The sequence below is a fragment of the Desmodus rotundus genome, chromosome 9 (genome assembly GCF_022682495.2).
Source record: "Desmodus rotundus isolate HL8 chromosome 9, HLdesRot8A.1, whole genome shotgun sequence".
NCBI classification, from domain to species: domain Eukaryota; kingdom Metazoa; phylum Chordata; class Mammalia; order Chiroptera; family Phyllostomidae; genus Desmodus; species Desmodus rotundus.
The window spans coordinates 17,181,776-17,202,305 of NC_071395.1; the positions used below are offsets into that span (position 1 = coordinate 17,181,776).

The 20,530-nt window shown below is 37.5% G+C and overlaps 1 long non-coding RNA gene across 1 annotated transcript in view; it reads left to right on the forward strand.

The window, feature by feature from the left end:
- The window catches only part of LOC128779283 (uncharacterized), a 133,318-nt gene extending 113,004 nt beyond the window's left edge, over nucleotides 1–20,314 (forward strand). The window contains exons 2-3 of the long non-coding RNA XR_008425181.1: nucleotides 136–207; nucleotides 20,141–20,314. This is a non-coding gene — a long non-coding RNA (uncharacterized lncRNA). The remainder of the gene's footprint in view (nucleotides 1–135; nucleotides 208–20,140) is intronic.
- The last annotated feature ends 216 nt before the right edge of the window (nucleotides 20,315–20,530 follow it).

Genomic DNA, 20,530 nt, shown 5'->3' on the forward strand with positions numbered 1-20,530 from the left:
TTTGGTTTGTTTGTTTGTTTGTTTTTCTTGAGTAACCAAGGAAGTAAGTAAATGGGGGAGATCTCAAACCTGATGACAGAAGGAACTCAAGAAGAATTAAAGATGGATAATGATATGATTCTTTTTTGCTTTTAGGTGTCCATATCCCACATGTTCATTAACTAAAATGAAGGTGCTACAAATGAATGAAACTAGAATGAAAACTTGGTAAGTACAGTCTTTTGAAGGAAAATCTTTGTTTTCATTGTTTTTGCAATGTGAACGAACTCCAATGAGCTGTTAGCAACACATTACCAAGAGCAACTCCTACCACAACTGTTTTAATGCCACCAAAGACTTGTTTGTAGGTAGTCATTTCCTCCCAAAGACATTGTGAAAGTGTGTTTTTGGTTGGTTTATCATTTCCTTGCAACCAGGTTTATGAGAATTGACTCAGATCCTTGCTACTCAAAGTATGCTTGCCCACTGGTGGCGTAAGTATCAACAAGGAACAATACTGACTCTCTGGGCTCCATCCCAGAGCTACTGCATCAGAATCTGCATTTAATAAGATCCCCAGGGGATTCCTATGAACATTAAAGTATAACAACATTGACCTAGAAGATCTTTCACCCCAAATTATCAGAAAGGTAAATTTCATTCTACATGAAATTATCTCAGATTCTCACATTATAATCTGATATCTCAGATTAGTATAGCTAATCAATCTTTATTAAATTATGTTTCCATTTATAGATTAAACAGCCTTTTGATTATATTTTTATTACTTTTATTATCTTATAAATAAAATTCTTTTGTTGAATACCTTATTTCACAGGCTTAAGTTACCTACTGTATAGAAAAACATCTATTAGAAGCTGGAGTCGTACTAAAATACTCCTTTAATCCACTCAGCATAGCTGGGCTTTGTCCATAAGGTTGTATTTTAGGGAGATTTTGACATCTTGGCATTTTTTCCCCTCTGGAGTATTGTATGTTTCCTTTAATTGTGTGGTAAATAACTTCCTCAAGGCTTCAGGAGGAACCTGTGTATCATGTTTTTATTTCCTGAACTAAGAACTCTCAGTAGACTTAGAGCAGTCTCCTGATACATAGCCAGTGGACAATATTTGGAACCTATTTGATGAGGTAGAAGTTACTTATATACTATAAAACTCATTCAAAGACAAGTTTCAGCTCTTTGTTCAAACAGGAGTGAATTTGTGCAGTAGCAGGAAAAAGCTGTGCTTAGCATGGTACATACTTCACATTTGTCACACCCACTCTGTCTTTTATCTTTGTGCTTCACACAATAGCTTTAAGTGGTTCAAACATGTGTAAGCCAAAAGGAAAACTATAAGGTAAAATAAAAGTAGTACAAGTCACATCTGCCTGTTATTCCTTTAAAAGAACAAATTATTGATCAATCTGTGAATCCATATTTTTCTCTTTAAAGATACATAATATTGCAGCTATCTGTGGCATCCTTAATCCTACTTATTTATAAATGCTCCCTGAGATAAAAAGAGTCCAGGATTGCCACTTTATAAAAAAGGAAACACTTTGGGACATTGATTTATTTGCATTTGAATCTCAAATTATTGTCAAATATCTGATGGCAGATATTTCTGTCTGCTTATTTCACTGTTGTATCCTCCAGCACCTAGGACAGTGCCCCACAGATGGTGTATGGTAAACAGAATAAATAAATGAATTAGCTTAAAAACGTAAGTCTCTTCAGAATTAAACTGTTGGAATTCATTCCTTATTAGTAGTATTTTTGAGGAAAGAGTCTCTGAGTAATAAGATTCTCCCTAGACACAAGATCTTACCTAAACAACTAAATAACAGAAGCCAAATATAACTGTGATTCTAAAATGTGCTGTGTAGGAATGGCCCCTACAATGCCCAGTTTACTGATAGTTCATTCATTTTATGGCTTTTACCTATGATGGTATCACAGCTGAAGCGCTTTTCTCTAAGAGCGTCCTCTTTATATTCCTTGATCTGACCCCACCATAATGACTTGTGTGAACAAAGCTGTTCAATGGGATTCCTTTTCACCTCTCCTCTGTCGCCTTCCTGAGCCCGAGACGGAGCCTTTTTTCCCTTCTAACCTCAACTGTGATGCCCTTCTCTCTACTTGATTGGCTGATGGCATGACTCACTGCTAAATCTGGAAGGCTCACAACCTCCACTTTCTCTCCCTTTTCCCTAGGGAAGAACACACTCTATGTTGATCGTGGGATGTGTAGACAAGCACTTAGGAAGTTATGGAATGGCATCTTTCCTTTTGGGGAAGGTTTCTGGAGTATGAATAGAATTTTAAAAGAGACTTAAACACGAAAGAGCATGATATGTCCAGTCATGTTGGACAGTTTATGTGACTAGAAAACTGGCTGAACTAGGGGAAAGACTAAGCAAAAGACATAAAAGGAAAGTGAGAACCACGCTGCAAAGGACTTTGAATTTAACATCAGTGGGGCATCCATGAGAGTGCAAGCACATGACTGTGCTCTGAAGGTACAAAAATGAAGAAGAGCTAGCACCTATTTTTAAGGAGCTCTCAGTTGTATGGATGAGTCAGATATGAAGTGATGGAGAAATGCGTTGCAGGCAGACAGCTGCCTGGACAAAACACAGAGGCTTGACAATTGCTGGGTGTGTGGTAGGGATGGATGGAGATAAATCTTAAAAGGCAGATTGAGATGAGATTGGAAGAGCATTATGTGCCATATTTAGAAATTTGCATTTTCTGCTACAATTAACAGTGGGCTATGAGGATATTAAAGTGAGGGGAAAGTATTTTAAGAGTTTTAGATTCTCTTCTCTGTGGGCTTTAGAGAAAAAATAATTTCAAGAGGAGTAGATTGGTCAAAAATGCTAAATACTGCAAAGATGTCAAGAAGGATAAGAACCTGAGAATAAACACTTCTAGGCTAAGGCCCATGAGGGCAGGGACCATATGTGTACCTGGCCCACACTGGGTCCTTGATAAATACTTGTGAAATGATTAAGTAGAGGTATATTTTGGATTCACCTTGAAAGACACATATAGCTTCTGTTCTTCAATTTACTCTTGCTTATATATGGCATTGCTTGATACTCAAAATGTAACCCATGTTATATATGAATATTTCTCTGGTTTTCAGAAAATGAAGAAAAAACTAATCTAAAAACATAATCACATTTTTCTAGTTAAAAATTTAGCATTAGTCTGTTTCATAAGGGTTTTCCCTCCTCATTTTAAATAATATATTATGCACTAAACAATGGACGATGAATTAGCACATCCTTAATTTCCTATGTCATCAACAGTATGTTTCTTTTGACCTTTACAAGTAAAATTCAAAAGTTAATTCAATTTTCCCTTAAAGGCTATTAAGGTTCTGAGGCAAGGATTTAGGTTGCATTCAGAAAGATGTTAATGAGTTGGAAGTGGATCAAAAAACATTTACTACTCATTTTTAAATTGCTCCTGATTTATCATGACTTTCTGACATTTTCATAGTTTGTCCTCTATCAAAATTAAATCCTATTAGCTGATCAATTGCTATATTAATTTGAAAGTAGCCAAATCTCTTTCAAGGGTCCTAAGAAATACTTTATAGATCATTTAAAAAATACATCACTTGAAAGGAATTTGACATATATTTTCATTAAAGAATTTTCAAAACTGTCACAAACCTAAATATTATTTTTAAATCTCCACTATTTTATACTTTTAAAAAATATATTTTATTGATTATGCTATTATAGTTGTCCCACTATATCCCCCTTTGCCCCCACTCTGCCTGGTATCCCCATTCCTTCCAGGAATCCTCCCCTCCCTTTAGTACATGTCCATGGGTCACACATACAAGTTCTTCTTTGGCTTCGACATTTCCTATACTATTCTTAACCTCCCCCTGTCTATTTTGTACCTACTCAGTATGCTTCTTAATTGCTGTACCATTTTACCCATTCTCATTCCCGTTCCCATCTGATAACCTTCCAAATGATCTCCATATCTATGATTCTGTTCCTATTCTGGTTGTTTGCATAGTTTGTTTTTTTAGATTTAGTTGTTGATAGTTGTGAATATATTGCCATTTTAATGTTCATTGTTTTGATCTTATTCTTTTTCTTAAATAAGTCCCTTTAACATTTCATGTAATAATGGCTTGGTGATGATGAACTCCTTTAGCTTTACCTTGTCTGAGAAGTACTTCATCTGCCCTTCCATTCTAATTGATAGCTTTGCTGGATACAGTAATCTAGGTTGCAGGTCCTTGCTTTTCATCACTTTGAATAGTTCTTGCTAGTCCCTTCTTGCCTGCAAAGATTTTTTTTTTTTTTTTGAGAAATCAGTTGATAGTCTTATGGGAACTCTTTTGTAGGTAACCATCTGCTTTTTCCTTGCCACTTTTAAGATTCTCTTTTTATCTTTAACCTTTGGCATTTTAATTATGATGTGTCTTGGTGTGGTCCTCTTTGGGTCCAACTTGTTTGGGACTCTCTGTGCTTCCTGGACTTTTATATCTATTTCCTTCACCAAACAAGGGGAGTTTTCTTTCACTGTTTTTTTCAAACAAGTTTTCAATTTCTTGCTCTTCCTCTTCTTCTGACATCCCTATGATTTGGATGTTGGTATGTCTGGAGATGTCCCAGAGGATCCTTATACTATCCTTGTTTTTTATTTATTTTTTATTCTTTTTTCTTCCTGCTGTTCTGGTTTAATGTTTATTTCTTTCTTATGTTCCAAATCATTAATTTGAATCCTGGCATCATCCCCTCCACTGTAGCTTCCCTGTAGATTTTTTTTTTTTTTTTTTTTGCTTGGTGCAACCTTCACTTCTTCCTGGGTCTTTTTTATTTTGTTGCCATCCTCAGTGAGTTCTTTGAGCATCCTGATCACCAGTGTTTTGAACCCTGAATGTGATAGATTGGTTATCTCCATTTCATTTAGTTCTTTTTCTAGGGTTTTGCTCTGTTCTTCTATTTGGGACATATTTCTTTGTCTCCTCAATTCAGCAGCCTCCCTGTGTTTGTTTCTGTGTATTAAGTAGAGGTGCTTTGACTCCCTGTCTCAGTATTGTGGCCTATTATAGAAAAGGCACCTGTAAATTCTATGGGGCAGAGCCTCAGGTAATCACCAGGGTGGAGCAACCCACTGCACTGCTTTGTGGCTCTGTGTGGGGGAGGGCTCGGAGAGGGGACAGTGCTGTTGCCTGGCTTCTGGAGGTTTGCCTAGCATTGGCCCTGTGTACCTGGTGTCCTTCCAGCTATTGCCCGGGTGCTGAATCCCAGAGGTGGTTGGTCTGCATATGTTCTAAGTCTGTGCAGGCCCTTTCCTGAACATCTGGCAGTTTTTCCACCTCCCCAACCCCTACTCACTTTTATAGCCAGCCATTACGGGGATTTATTTTCCCAGTGCTGGAACCCTGGGCTGTGTGGTCTGGCCTGGGGCTAGGATCACTTGCTCTCAAGGTCTGCCTCCTGATTTTTATCCACCACACATGAATGTGGGACTGCCCATTCTGCCACTGCCATCTCTCTGGCCATACCTTGTCTCCATGCCTCTCTGCCTGTCTCTGCGTCTCCACCCCTCCTACCCATCTGGATGAATGTGGCTTCTTTAAATCCTTGGTTGTCAGAATTCCATAAAGGTTGATTTTCTGACATTGCAGGGTGTTATTTGTTTTGAGATCTAGCTGTAATTCTTTCTGTGGTTGCGCAAGGAGGCGAAGTGGGTTTACTACATCTCCATCTTGACTAGAAGATATTTTGTACTCTTTGTTTCAATTTGATTTTCATATTCAGTAGGATGATGTTTAGTTTTATATTCTCTTTGAAGGAGAGGTTTACGAAGGTAATTAATAGGCTGTGGAATTTTAGTTGGTTAATATAAACTAATTCAGAGAAAATTCTGTGTTTGAGCATTACGTACAGATTACTCCTCTACTTATGATGTGGTTATGTCCTGATGAACCCATCATAAGTTGAAAATATCAAGTCAAAGACACATTTTCTACACCTAACATACTGAACATCATAGTTTAGGCTAGCCTACCTTAAAAGTGCTCAGAACACTTAGTCTACAGTGAGGCAAAATCATCTCACTGCCACTGCCCAGTGTCACAAAAGACTGTCATACTCCATATTACCAGCCTAGAAGATCAAAACTGAAAATTTGAAGTGTGGTTTCTGTTGAACATGTATTCACACCATCATAAAGTTAAATAAAATTATAAGTTGAATCACTGTAAAAAATATACACATATGCTTATAACTACAAATTTGAGGAGTTGTAGATGGTGTTGTTTTATTATTGTTTTGAGCTACTTAGTTTCTCCAGAATCAGGCTGAGAGAAGAGCATTTGTGGTCAAGTGATTTATTAAGGAGATACTTCTGGTAGAAGCTGCCAAGGGAGTGGGAAGCTGGGTAGGGACATACCAGGTCAAGCAAAGGGGGGATTTTAGGTGGTGTCCTTCTTAGCCTCAGCCTGAACCCAAAGAGAAGCTCTGCAGTAGTAGTCCACCTCTGAGTGTCATGCCCTACGCAAACAACTGGGCTGTCTAGTCCCATGTCAGCTTGTCAGTTGCTGAAAATAGTTGTGGTGATGGTGGGGGAAGAGAGGACAGGAAGGGGCATACATTTTCAGAACTTCCTTCTACTGCAAGTAGTAGGTAAGGCACAGCTTCCAAGAGCCCAAGGGCAAGGCTCCGAGGAGATTCTGGGGCTCTGGCCACAGAAATCAGAAGGCGTGAGTGTGGGATGAGTGGGCGGCACAGAACTGGTGGAAGGGACCTGAAGAGATCTGAGTGCAGCGACCACAGTATGCTTTAGATAGTCGAAACCTAGTTTCCTCAAAAATGGTACAGTTTCCAAATTTCTCTAATTTCGGTTGAATTTCTGACCCAAAACTCCACACAAATGGGGTTTTATTAACTACTAATAGCACATTTGTTGCTTGGTTGCTAAGTTAAAAATGTCCTCTTTTCTCTATATACAAAAACCAAGTAGAAATGCATTTAGAGACAAGCCAGCCAGCTAGGAGGAAATGCTCTTTATTGCTCCATTTTTATTTAGAGAGGCTTCCTGTTCTAACACAAACTATTCTACATGACGTGTTTCTGTAGTAGTGAGTCACCAAAATGACATCTATATTACATTTGACAAGCAACTATGTTTCTCATTCAAAAGAGTTTTTCCAGATCCACACAGAGTTTGTTTTGCTTTTGTTATGGGAGGTCCCTTCTCTTGCCTTTGGCTCGCTAAGATACTTGTTAGTGCAAAGATAAAGAAGCCATATAAATGCATTTGGTCATATATTAATTCAAAAGTCCTCTCCAAATCATTAGTTCCCCTTTATTAAGAGTATGAGAAGGAAGTTGGCACAAAGGTTTCTTCATGGTTTGGGGTAACTGTTGGCAAGATTAAGATAAGTAGTTTAAAGGATGTGTTGGCTTATGTTTTTATGACAGGAGTGATATTCTGAGCTCCAGTGTCCCCTGAAAATCCTCATTTTTGATGAAAGAAAGGATCACAACAGTTATCTTAACATAATAGCTAGTATTTGTTGCTTCGACTGAGGGCATCCTGGTTTCAGATATTTCACTCATGCATTGACAAGCCATGGTCAACAGGCAAACCATACTGGAGACTGGGCATTTCCAGTGTGGAAAGGCAGGCTCAGCTTCTCCTGCCTTCCCCTGCACAAAACAGACCTGCAATCAGGGCTGATTTTCCTTTCAGAGCAATTGCACAATAGCTTTGTCCCTCTGGCATTCTTCCCTTCCCCCACCCTCATTCCTTTCTATATTTACCCAGCATGAAGAGAAGGGAGGAGAAAGAGGTAAAATGGACCGACTTCTCCTGGAGACATGACCTTCACTTAGCTTCCAAGAGGATTTTGCCAGCTTGCTCTGTGAAGTAGTTCAATCACTTACTTGAAGCAATGAGGTTTTGTTTTTATAACTATTTTGCCTCACCCTCAAATGTTAGTGAAATGACTTTAAAAGACACTGAAACTCATGTCCTTCTTATTGCCCAAAATGTAGGTGCGAAATAAGGTATTTGTGAAGGAGAGGACATACAGAGAGAAAACGCTTCCAGGTATCTCTGATGAGTGGTGCACTACACCTGGGCGATTCATTGAACTTGAAACCTCTTGTCATTTAAGAGAACAGAAAAACGTATTTCGGGTTCTCAACTCATTTGCCCTTGATATCCCATCACTTTAACCCAGAGAAATGGGCCACACACCGAAAGGAACTTGCCCCTGTTTATGCTCACCATTTTTGTCCTTTTCTTCCCAAATTCCAGTCAGAAATCACAGATTTCAGATGAAAATTTTACATGTGAAATAAACACCATCTGAACACTGAGGAGATGAGAGTCAGAGGTGACATGACTGCCAGAGAATGCACAGAGTCACGAAAATGGACAGAAGCACCCCTCCCCCCCGACCTTGCACTGCTGTCTTTGTTGACATTTGACTTTCGTAACAGAGGGACAGCGAGGTTAGAAATGATAGCAGCTACCCTGGTCTCTGAACCTGTGGTGGGAGAACTCAGATGGGAGGGCAGGTGAGAAGCTGGGCTGAGATCACCCTTCTTTTCCTTCATTCCTCCTCCCTCTTCATTCCTTTTGATCTAAGCATCTTATTTCTCATCTCCTTGTGGTGATTTTCATGGAACCTACTCTAGGTACCACCATATCTACTGAGGCAAACTTACAATTTGACAGCAGACAAATCGTTCTTTTGAGCATCCATTTCCATCCCTGTAAAGCAGGGAGTCTAGTCCTTGTCTTCTCACTGCCTAACATAAATTTAAGGGGCAGGAAGAAGAAAGTGTGCCGAGTGTTCTAGACATCTAAGGAAAAGGTGCTGCATACCAAAGGTTATCTGCCTACCTTACAGGGGTGTCATGGACTGCATAAGAAAATCTGTGAAATATTTTGAGTTTCATGAAAAATAAGCAGCATATGCATTGGAGCTGTTATTGATTTATGTTCTATGTAGCTATAAGAAGCATTTACTTAATATATACATTCACTTCTTTATCAATTCTATAGCAGATTCCACAGGATATTGATTCAATAGTGAAAGAAAGAGATTACATTAAAAAATTCCTGAGAAAATACAGAGCCATCCAATAAATATTGCACCCCCTGTCTACATACCATCACCAGACTGTCTATTGTGATTTATATTTTCCTCCCAATGAGGAGGAGTTGGGAGAGGAGAGGTGGTAGTGAAGGAGAGAGCAAAGAAAGAACATTATCAGAGGGGTTGATATCCACATGGTGCTAGGACTCCTAACATTCAGGATGCTGAGTGTGTCTCCGAACATTAAAATACTGACATGGCCCCTTTGGAATGACTGACCAGTGGAATGGATTTGAATTCCTCTGATGGCTACAGAATGAGAGGCTCCTCCATCATTTAAAAAAATCATGCTTTCATGGAAACATGGGCCATGAGGTCAACCTCCTCCACGATCCATCAATATACCAAAGCACCGTAAAAAATATCTGTTTATTGAATGTGTAAAATTTATTGTAATTAGTGTATTACTTTTTGGCAGGCTAACATAAAACAATACAAACTAATTTAATCAATAAAAATATTTTGGGGGGAAATCAGGCAACCCATACCATCCAAGAAAGAGCTGAACTAGCAGACTTTGAAAAAGACAGGAAACACAGGCTCCCATCTAGAGAGTGAAAATTCAGGGACCTCTGCTGTGGCTGGGGCAATCACCCACACTGGTTTCTATCTTCTGCTCAAGATCCAATTCCTCGGGTGAGGGTTTAATTAGATTAGTTCCGGTCAGGTGCTCATCTTGCTAGTGGTGATGGTTATGAAGAGGTTCCTGGGATTGGCAGTCCCCCCAAAAACATAGTAAAGTTGGTTTCTTTAAATGTAATAGGTACATTTTATAGCATATTGTACTCCCTGAAAATGTTATACTATATTTATATATACATTGCTAAAAGCTCATGTAAAGTGTGTAAGGGGATTAAGTGGTTTGTCTATCTGGGTTTGCCTTGCTGCAGCCACTAATTAGCTATATGACATGGATAGGGACCTCGGTTTCCAAAGTGGAAAAATGAGGGGATGTATTAGGTCTTTTATTTTCATTTATTTTTGTTTTCGTTGTCTATTTAAGTTACCTAATTGAATTAACTATGCATCTCAGTGTATAGTACACGATCGCATTCTTCTAAGCAAGATGCCTTTTTTGTTTTACTCTATTTTCTACTTGTATCTAATCTCCACTTTTACCACCCCCTAGACAACCGTTCTCTTTCAATACATGTTTCTGTATATGTAAAATATGTAGGTATTTCTGATCTGTGTGTATATAATGCACATATTTATAACATACACAGGTTTCACCCACTATCCAAGAGTAGCGCCTTCCCATGAAACCTTTCATAAGCCAAAATGGCATAAAGTGAAGAAGCAATTTCCATTAACTTATGTGGAAGAAATTTTAGAGTGTCCCCAGGCCCCTAAAATAACCTACCAACCTATACCAAGTAACACACAAAACCTACAATAACACTAACATAGAGTGGAAGCAGGAATGATATGATAAATACAAATGGTTTCACTTACCAAGTGTGCTGTCTCTATAATGGCTCACTGCAAAACAAATGCTGAACGCTATTTTCGCTCTTTGTCTTTTCTCATAAATGTGAACATCTTCTTAGGATTTCTTTCAGCTGACGAAAACAGGTACTTTTGGAAAAGTGAAGTGGTTTAAAGCAAATTTTCAAAAAGCGGGAGATACCTGTAAATATATATATATATATACATTAAACAGTTGGTGACTGGTATTATGCTACTGATCTCATTCTGTTTTTTTCTTCAAGGTTTTTGCGCAACTTCATGCTTTTAAGGGCTATCTCCATTGCCCATGTATCTCTAGTATATTCTTCTTAAATGCTTTATAGAATTTTATCACTATTAATGTATTTATTCCTCTAGTGATAAGTGCATAAAGCAGCTCCAAATCCCACAAACACTAGCAAATTGCTTGCTTGTGCATGATTTTTGTAGGTCTTTCAAGAATTTCTCTGGGATAGTCCTATTATAGTGAGATTAAGTTATGAAAATTCATACTTTCACTAAGTACAAATTGCCTTCCAGAAAGATCTTACCAGTTACTTCATCAGTTCTGCACAAAAGGTTTTATTTGTCTATATTTTCTTCAAAACTTGGTATTTTCCAACTTTCTATAAACATACACACATACTACATGCATATATATATATGCACACATACATATTTTCCCCCTGATCACCAAGATACGTCTCTATATTTTATTCTATTTCCTTTCATTTTAACTTTAACATTCAAGGTTTTAATCCACTTGAAATAAACCTTTGCTTTTCACTTTGCCTTTCTCCACCCAAACTAAGTTTTTTCAAGACCATATACCATCTTTCAGCTTTTTCAGTTGAGTGTCAACTTTATAATATAGTAACTCACATAAATATTGACCTATTTTGAACACTGTTTTGTTCCATTGAACTGTCTTTCTATCTATACACTGTTTTCAATTATTGTAGCTTGTGTCGTGCCTTAAAATCTGAAAGGTTTGGTATCTCTCCTTTGTGGGTTTTTTTTCTTTCAAAATTGACCTAATGGCCAACTAGCTGTTCATAAAGAATAAAAATATACTCTATTAAAATAATTCCAGATAAATAAGGGCTTAGGAATAATTATAAATAAGGCTTTGCTGAATATCTATGAGAATAAAAGCCCAATAGGCAGATAACTAAGATCTTCCTGGCAAATGGAGATCCAGAGGCAACCAAATGGGTGACATAAATAACTATGTGAAAATTTAAAATTCCCATATGACAGAACGTTCCATAAAAATCAATAGGCAATGATGAAACAAGGAAAACACATTTGTAATTCTGACAAAGTATTAATTTCTATATTATCCAAAGATGTACAACTTAATTAAAAGTGAACACAGAAATGAAAAGACAATTCAGTAAAGAACAAATTTAAATAGTTAGCAAATGCAAAAGATGCATGAATTCAAAAGAAATAATGAAATATAACGTCATACACATTGAATAGGGATAAAGAGAAAAGAATAGCATGATACATATTGGTGGTAAAATGTTAATGTGTATAGCATTTTGGGAAAGGAATATAGCAATATCCATAGAAATTAAATATACATATTCTCTTCTACTCAATACTTCTATTCCCAGAGATCTCACTATTATGAAAATAAAAGTATAAATCTTGACCATAAGAAGTACAAATTTGAATAAATCTATGACTTAACAAGGACCTTTATTGAAGCACTGTTTATACTCACCAAAAAGTAATAGTAAAAAATATGACTGAATGAATACAACTTAATTATAATTCAAATGCTACATAATATTTTATAGCCACAAGAATGAATTAGGACAACATATGTGTATACAATATATGATTGTGGAAAAAAGAATGTTAGCATGACTACTTGAAATTGAGGATGACAGAGAAAAGACACAAATGATAAGAAGAGAATGTATGGTATGATCTTACCCATACGGCATTATGTGAGTGTGTATTTGCATCAGTAAAGCAACAATGGGTGGTACAGAGTGGTAAAGGTAGTTATTGCAGGGTCCTGAAATTTAAGATAACTTCTTTACACTTTTGTATATTGTTTTAATTTTTTACAGTGAGCAGGATTTATTTATATAATCAGAAAAAATAGTAACAATATTTTCATTGTGGGAAGAATTTATAAAACTGCAAAACAAAATAAAAATTGATAACTATTTATGGACCTTTACTTGTCCATCTAATGTTTAAACAGTTTGTCAATTTTACAAAAATGTTCCTACTGGCATCTTTATTAGCATTGCATTAAATTCAAGAAAATTATTTTTGGGTTTAATATATTTATAATATTACATTGTATTTTGTATTTATTTAGTTCTGATCATTTCTTATACTTTAGAGAGTCTAAATGTTTTCTCTATAAATATCATTTTCATCTTTTATTAGGATAATTTCTACATACTTATTGTTTTTGTTGCTATTACATTTTCTTATTTTCTACTTTATTTTGTAGTTAATTTTGAGGCATAGTACTTTTCTCTTTTATACACTGATGTTTATTTTGTAACTGTGCTGAATTATTTATTAGTTCATCTGGTATTTTTGGTTTTCTAATTAAAACATTTTCATTGTGGTAAAACACATCTAGCATGACTTTGCTAGCTCAACCATTTTTAAGTGCACAGAGCAGTAGTATTAAGCACAGTTATACGGGAACCATCACCACTGTCCGTCTCCAGGACTCTTTCCATCCTGCAAAACTGAAACTTTGTAACTTACCATTTTTTCCTTTCTCCCAGCCCCTGGCAACTACCATTTTACTTTTTGTCTCTATGAATTTTGCTGCTCTAGATATCTCATATAAATGTGATCCTACAGTGTTTTTTTTTTTGTAACTGGCTTAGTTCAGTTAGCATAATATCTTCAGGAATCCTCCATGTTGTTTCAAGGCTGAACAATATTCCCTTGTATGTATATATAGCAGTCCCCCCTCATCCAAGGCTTTGCTTTCTGAGGCTTCAGTTACCTGCTGTCAACTATGGTCCTAAATTCCAGAAACAAACAATTCATAATTTTTAACTTGTACACTGTCCTGAGTCACATGATAAAGTCTCTTGCCATCCTGCTCTGTCCTGCCCGAAGTGCAACTCAATCTTCTGTCTAGCGTATCCATGCTGGGTATACGTTCCCTGCCCATTAGTCACTTAGTAGCCATCTGGGTCATCGGACCCACGGTTGTGGTATCACAGTGCTTGGGGCAGGGAATAGTGATGCTGGCAATTCTGATATGCCGAAGAGGAGCTGCAAGATGCTGTCTCTAAGGAAAAACATAAAAGTTCTCAATTAAAAAAGAAAAAAAAACTGTATGCTGAGACTGCTAAAATCTATGGTAAAAATAAATCTACATTTGAGTATGTAAGAATTCTGTATTACAATACAATGTTGTGTTAGAAGGAGAAAGTAATTTTCATTATAAGCCATTTCTTTCCATTGTTCAAAGCCTTCTGAAATAATCTGTTTTAGATTTAAATTATCCATGCTTGAAAAATTCATGGTCGAAGCCCAGAGGTAATTTTGAAAAATTGAAAATACCAATAAACATCATGGCCCCTGTTTTTGTTTCATCTAGCACCATTTTTTTTTAAAACCATCACGAATACATACACAAACATATAATACAAGCTTATATTTAGGTAGATTATTTGAACACTATAAAGTCAGTAGTTTTCAAATTTAAGGCTCTTTCTGAAATAAAACACAAATTAGTATTTCTTGTCCCTTCCTTCCCTCCCTCTCTTCTTTTCTTCCTTCCTTCCTCCCTCCCTCCCTCCCTCCCTTCCTGTGAATATTTAGTTAGGCATTTGTTATTTGATTGAGAACTGCTGTAACAACCCAAGCAGTGGGGGGACTGTTGGAAGGATACATGTGGTCTGGAACTAGAAGAGGGAACCCACTGAGAAGGAAGAGCTCTGAACTGCTCTTTCTTGATCTCATTCATGGAGTCTTAGCTTCTTTCTGGGTGCCTGTTTTGGCTCCTTTATACCTTCTAGCAGATTCTTATACTTAAAGCTTCTCCTTACTTCAGTGTTACCAGGTTATTACAGTCTCTCTGGCCTTCCTGCACATTGTGACTGTTCATCTCAACCTTATCCTTTGGAAACACAACACACCTGCCCACAGGTTGCAGTGACACCTGCCACGATGCACCTGGTTTCGGGTAGGCACCAGTGAAATCATGTAGTACCAGCTATGACTGCCTTGGTTTCAAGAGCTGATGGAAGGTACATCAAGTTCTTCATGTCTCTAGAACAAATATGTACTTACGTGCATATTTAATCAGGAGTGACAAATGGATACATATATATCATCATGTCCATCTTATCATCATAAATTATAGTTATTGGAGACCTTACTAGATTACTCCATGGTGTCAAAAGTGATAGATAGTACATGCACAACGGTCTAAGATAATTCCCAGGGGTATTTGTTATAAATCTCTCAGCTAAATATTATTACAGTATTTTTCTGTATTCTAAACACACTGCATGAGTCTTAACATACCTAGTTGCTACATATCACCACAGCCAACGAGTTTCTATTTACAATTTCATTGGGAGTGGGGGTGAGGGTGAGTGGAGGTGGGTGGAGTGGGGTAGAAAATATATAGTTTTTTAAATAAAAAGGAAGAACAAGGAACTGAAAGTGTCACATGCTTGTTCTGTTTGATCAGTGCATGTGTACAAAGGTAGAAATATTAGATGGGTCTTATCAGATGATCTTTGAAGCCTAGGGCTCCTCCATTGACCATTCATGGTAGATGTTTTCTTTGAGACTTTCTCATCTTAGCTAACTATTTTCAGTTGCCTCCATTTGAAACCCTAGGAAGAGGCACCCTGAACAGTTAGCTTGTCCCTGGTGCAGTTGTGACCTTTGACTGGGGCTCATGGACCATGTTGTTCCAAACAGGCTGTAGGAAATAAATAAAAGAGATTGAAAAAAAAAAAAAAGAGTCCTGCCCCTGCCACTCTGTGCCTTCATAGGCCCAGAGCCACAGGGTAAGTAGCACCAGGGGACAGATAGAGCAAGAAGAGGTCAACCTCCTTCCCAAGTAGGGGGCTTCTGTGGATGGAGCAGTGAAGTCCTAGGCTACATGCTTTGGAGTTCCTGCAGCCTGCTGATTAACCAAGGGGTTCATGTGAAAACCATAATACTATAGTTTGAAAAAGCTCCACTGAAGCGCTGATTTTGGATTTATGTAAATGAATCTGGTATTTGCAAGTCTTCTCCAATAGCAGGGGCTCTGGCCTGAGTGCATTTCTGTAGCAGGAAGAGTCACTGTGGTGTGATGACGAAAACCCTGGGACAGCCACCTAAGTGTCGGAACCCTGATTTGTTTTGATGAGTTGTTTGACCTTTGGCCTTTATGGGGCTGGGTTCTTCATTTGAAAAATGCAGGGGCTTTTTTTAAACACCCCACTTTTCCATCCCATGAAATTGTAAATAGAAACCTCCCACGTGCAAGATTTAAAGGTGAGTTGGGACGCTCATTAAAATTTCTCCTACAACCATCTCTGAGACACCCTGTGGAGCCCAAGGACAAAGAACACCTTTTGAAAAAGATTAGATTATCTTAGTGACTCCTGTGCTCTGAGTCCACAGATTCTGATTCAGAAGTTGGGGGCATTGCCTAGGAATCTGAATTTTAAATGTCCCTTCTCCCCCCAAATGATCCTTATGTTGATCTAGAAGATTTAGTCACTTCTGAGAGTCTCTTAGTCTATAATCCCTATTTCAAAGGTTTTTTTTTGTGTGTGTGAGGATCAAATGAGATAATGTATATGAAATTATGACTTTTAAAAATATACCTGCTGAAAGATGATTTAAATATTTGACAGAGTATAGAATACTATATTATTCCAAAAATAGCTCCATGTAAAAATACAATCCAAAGAGTATAAAAAATAGAATTTAACTCCAAAACTTCTCTATAAAGGTCTTCTAGAAAGAATTCAATTGGGTATTTTTCTTCTGTTAAAAAAAAGTGATAAACATGCAATTTGATTGATTAAAGTAATATAGTTTTAAAAAGAACAGTACTTACTCTTACAAGTGTTCTTTTAGGCTTTCTCTATGCACTGTAGAAGGGATAAAAAGATCTTCCCTGTTAAATGCATGTGGATCATAAGAGGTGAACAGTCTATAGCTAACTTTCATTCAGTATAAAGTACATTCCTGCTTTTAGATGAAAATATGTTTGTGCATATTTGAAAAGTTCAACTCTAGGATATACTATGGTCAGTTTGATACTCAAAACACTTTTTCATTTCAAGAGTACCTGGGCCTTTATTCCTTCCTTTATAAAATGGGCGACCAGATGGTCTCTCAGTCTCCCATGCTGAGCATAAGCTTTCGTAGTTTGTAAACAGCACTTGAGAGGGGACATGTGACATCAAAACATGTGTGTAGTCAGACAGAGGTTGGGGCTCTCGTTTGACTCGCAGTCATGCTAAGCTTTGTTTTTGCAGCAGCCAATATTCTGATGATTTGGTACAACTGCCTGAATTAAATGGTTATTAATTAGTCTACAGCTGGAAGAAACACTAAGCCATTAGTCCCAAACCAGGCTCTCCCCATACCTATTGAGTAGAATTCTGCTGGTTAGCCAGGTTTGGAAACCATTGCAGAAGAGAACCATTCATTGAAAATAACTTCTGCTGATGTAAAGCTATTGATCCTGGTCAGTCTATCATTCTCAAACATAGCTGCAGACAGTTTTTGTATATAGGTGCTGCATCCTGTGTGTGTGTGTGTGTGTGTGTGTGTGTGGTTTGTCAGTGGTGCACTCACTAGTTGTAATAGTTCTAATAGCTGGTCACGTGTAGGTGTTTAAATGCAAAACATAACACATCTTGCTGCAATATATGTAATTCCACTTGCTGCAACAGAAATCTGAAATTTCATCATATATCAAGCCACGTTTCTCTTTCTAATGATGATTTCCTTTTTATTTAATCTTTACAAAGTAAAGACCTTCCTATAATTGTATAGCTATGGAGAAGGGAAGTATATATACAAATAAGTTGGGTCATATTCAATCTCAAAATATAATCAAATGAAAACCCTTCCAGGAATTTAGTCAATATGCCTAAAATTCCTACGCCTACACTGCTTTAGGCATATGCCAAGGTGTATTTTTTTTATTTTTAGAGAGAGGGGAAGAGAGGGAGAGAAACATAGAAATGAGAGAGAAACTTTGATAGGTTGCCTCTTGTACATGCCCTAACCAAGGACTGAACCCACAATACAGGCATGTGCCCTGACCGGGGATCAAACCGCTGACCTTTTACTTTGTGGGACAACGTCCAACCCACTGAGCCATGCCGGCCAGGGTGCCAAGGTGTATTTCTGTACAAGTCCCTATCGACACCACATGATAGGTGCTGAGTGCTCAGTTATTCCACCTCACTCTAGAATTTCTTTGCAGATGAAGGGGACTAAGATTTTAAGGGAAGTAAAATAGAAAAGCACAGAAAATAAAAAGCTGCTGTTGAAAGAATGTATTATACATCAAAGCTATAAATATTTATTATAAAGCCTATAAATACACAGCCCTTTTTAGGCCCTGGCATGTTGGAAAAGGCTGATTTAGGAATTTTTAGTAGATTTTAAAAAATGCCTTTTATGCTTCCTCCTACAGCCTGGACATCTTCCTTGCACCTGTGTTTTTGAATGTCTCTTACAACTGGCTTTGAAAATGTTTTTGTTGGTTATGAGACAGTGGCAACCTTAACTTTTATCTCATTTTGTTCTTCTGAGCTCATTGTTTCGATGGCAACCAGTGTCCGAGCTCTGTTACTCTGAATCCAGCACAAATATGTACCGCGGGCACTCTGAGAATTTTGAGTCTAATCAATACTAAATCATAATAAAATGTGCTTTTATGTATCACATATGTTACCACAAGAATCAGAAAAAGAGCTCCAATTAGAAATTTTGAAATATTGTTTTTTATAGCTGACTATCTTAGAGATGATATTAGCAAAAATAGAAACCTACTCGAGCTAGGGTGAAAACAGGGCATGCATCTCATGTCTTTCCCTGGGAGCTAGAAAGCCACTTTTCCCTCTTTTCCCCTTTTCTTGTCATTACAGATCTAATATCTTGTCATTATAGTCTCTTTAGCTGCCAATTACCAGGAGAGAGAATCCGACTGGCTCAGGTGTCACGTCATCATGCCACCCTTCCTGGGGCTGGTGTTGGTGGGGCGCAGAGGGACAGCGCAGGGAACAGTGAGTGTGGCTGGGCAGAAGCGCCAGTATGTCTGGTAAAGGACTACTTCTGCTTTTGGAATTTTGGAGTTGATATTTATTTTGTTTTTTTTTCTAATGTACTTCCAAGATTAAAGTATTTTTTAAAAACAAGATTAATTCACCTCACCAGCATCCTTGTTTTCTTGTAATTATTTTCATTTTTTTCCTTTCTGATGACAAGCTCGGCTTGGGCCAGACTGCCCCAGATCCTTGCCTCTCTTTTCCTCGGCTCTGGCTTGTATCCCAGGGGCAGCTGATCGTGCTGTCGAATTGCTCAGCCTCCCATGGAAATTTTATTAGCTAATAAAAGGCATCCACAGGAGATTACAGGGTAGGTGGAAGGGAGAAAAAGGGGTTTCCCTTCTTCTTTTGCTCCCATGGTTATAATTTATGTGGGTGTCAGTACAGGATACTGTGGTTCCAGCTTCTCTATGTCCCTGCCTCAGGCTGTCATAACATGTCTTCCTTTGTCTTTTCAGCTAAGGGAGAAGCCACTTCCTGCTACAGCAAATCCCTGCTGTGGCCACACAATCTGTATCCCCTTTGATTTCTCACCTCCCACTTCACCTGTGTAACCAATTCGTAGTATTAAATTCCCTCTGGCTTAAAAGCTTACAGTGGTTTCTGTTTTCCTGTTTGGACTAAGATTGGTACAGATTGATACCTGGATACATCATCAGTTTAAGATAGTATTTGAACAAAATGTGATATGATAGTGTAGAACTGATTCCACTTGTCTCTTGTATTTTTTATATTAATAAACTTATTTTTAGAGCAGTTTCAAGTTTATAGAAAAGCTGAAAATATAGAGTACCTCATATACCCCCTTCCTGCCCCCACATACATTTTCCTCTATTATTATTTTTCATTAATGTGCTACATTTGATAAGAGTGATGGGCAAATAGTGATACACTACTGTCAACTAAAGTCCACAGTTTACATTAGAGTTCACTTTGTACTTACATTCTATATGTTTGAATACATACATAGTGACCTGTATCTGCCATTATAGTATCACAGGAGAGAAGTTCACTGCTTCACATATCCATTGTGTCCCGTTCATCCTCCATTCCCCTCCCAACACTCTCCATCCTTTACTGTCTCCATAGACGGCCTTTGCAGAATAACATAGAGTTGCCATCCTATGGCATTTCCTGATTAGCTTCTTTCACTTAGACATATACATTTAAATTTCCTCCATATATTTTTGTGTTGTGGCTTGATAGCTAATTTCCTCTCATTGCTGAATAGTATTTCATTGTATGGATGTACCACAGTTTGTTATCCATTCACCTGCTGGAGGACATCTTGGCTGGTTTCAAGTCTTGGCATTTATGAAGAATGCTGCTATAAACACTGCTGTACAGGCTTTGTATGGGTAAGTTTGCGACTCATTCGGGTAAACACCAACGAATGCAATTACTGGATGATACGCAAAAGCTGGATGACTCTTTGTTTTGTATGAAACTGCTGGGCTATCTTTCAAAGTTGCTGTACCAGTTCTATTCCCACCAGAAATGAATGAGAATTCCTGATGCTTCACATTTTTGCTCATTTTTCTTGTCAGTGTTTTAGATTTTAGTCATTCTTATAGTATTTTTAAATTTTTTATTTCTTTATTTTATTATTTTATTTTTTCTTTAGTATAGTTGGTATATAATATTACA